Source organism: Lissotriton vulgaris, unplaced genomic scaffold (genome assembly GCF_964263255.1).
Source record: "Lissotriton vulgaris unplaced genomic scaffold, aLisVul1.2 SCAFFOLD_1261, whole genome shotgun sequence".
In the NCBI taxonomy this organism is placed as follows: Eukaryota; Metazoa; Chordata; class Amphibia; order Caudata; family Salamandridae; genus Lissotriton; species Lissotriton vulgaris.
Window position 1 is genome coordinate 581,270 of NW_028242190.1, and position 1,524 is coordinate 582,793.

The following is a 1,524-nucleotide window of genomic DNA, read 5'->3' on the forward strand; positions in this document are numbered from 1 at the left end:
TGATGGGACATGTGTTGCTCCCTACAGATAAAATGACTCTCCATACAAAAAATGTGAGGAAAAAGTGTTTTTTTTTATTTGAGGTTTGCAACAATTTCTAGATAACAAAATCCAATGAGAACCACACAAGTCACCTAACCCTGGATTCCACCTGGTATCTAGTTACAGGTATGCCTCGTTTCCCTAGGTGCCGACTGAGCTATGGACCAAAACCCACAGCTAGCTAGGTTCGCTAGGTTTCCTTAGGTGGCAGCTGATCTAGGGCACACAATCTACAGTTACCCACATTGCCAAAAAAGGGTCAGTTTTCAGTGGAAAGATTTTATGTACCCATGATAAGTTTTGGGCTTTTCTGTTACGGGTACCAGCCCCACCCACACAAGTGTGTTACCTTTTTATTGGGCGATGTAGGGGAGCACAGAATAGTAGAACAAGTGTTATTATCAATTGTATTTCTCTACATCTATTCCTTCCAAATGAATGCCACTGTGTAAGGAAGAACATATTTTGAGAACTGTCCTCTAAGGCATATGCTAGTTTGCATACTGACAAATTCTGAGATGTGTAAATACCCACTCTCCTAAACTCCATATCATGTGCCTATTTCAGAAATAAGTAGGTTTCTTTGATACCTACTTTCACCCTTTATATTTTACCATATGAATAGCTCTATACCGGGTACACAATAAAAACACATTGTAAGGTGCAGCTCAGTTATTTGTTCTGGATTCCTTAGGTTCTTGAAGAAACCACAAACCCTATATATCCTCACAACTTTAAGGGTCTTGTGGATGCATTGGTATATTGCTTTTTTTAATTAGCCATAGTGACAAGAAGTTACAAATAAAAAGCTTGTCACAAATGGACGTATTTTCCTACTCATTTTCAAAGTTTTTTTATTGAAACTGTTTCTTTGAGAAAACCTTGAGGAATCTATACAAATTTCCCCTTGTTGAATTTCAAAATGGGTCTGCTTTTTAGAAATGTATAGTTCTTTAGGATCCCCAAAGGGTTTGATAGTGGTTTCCACCACAAACTGTAAGTAGGTTGTAAGCACAAAAATTAGGAAAAATAGGCTAGCACTTTGAAAAATGCCAAAACTATGCTATAACATCGTTTTTTTATTCAATTCTGCATGTTGCCGTAGGCAAACAACATAATAGTGACTTTAGCACAGCAAACCCTTTCTTGATGCAATTATTAGTGGGGAAAAATGGCACGTTTTTGCAGAACAGTTTATTCCTATTTTTTTCAAAAACTCCAAATGTTGCAATATTTTGTCTATTTTCTCTGTCTCCAACAGGGGAATCCATAAACCCTGGGGACCTTTCGAATCACCAGGATGCTGAAAAAAGAGGATGCAACTTTGGTGGGAAAATAGTTAAGGATGCCAAAGCAAGAATTACCCTAAATAGCAAAAAAGAGGTTCAGCAAACTAAGGGGAAATGGTTTAGCAGTCACTGGGTTACATGGTGTGGGTTATGCTGTCCTCACTTCCATATACACTTTATAAAAGTTCATAAA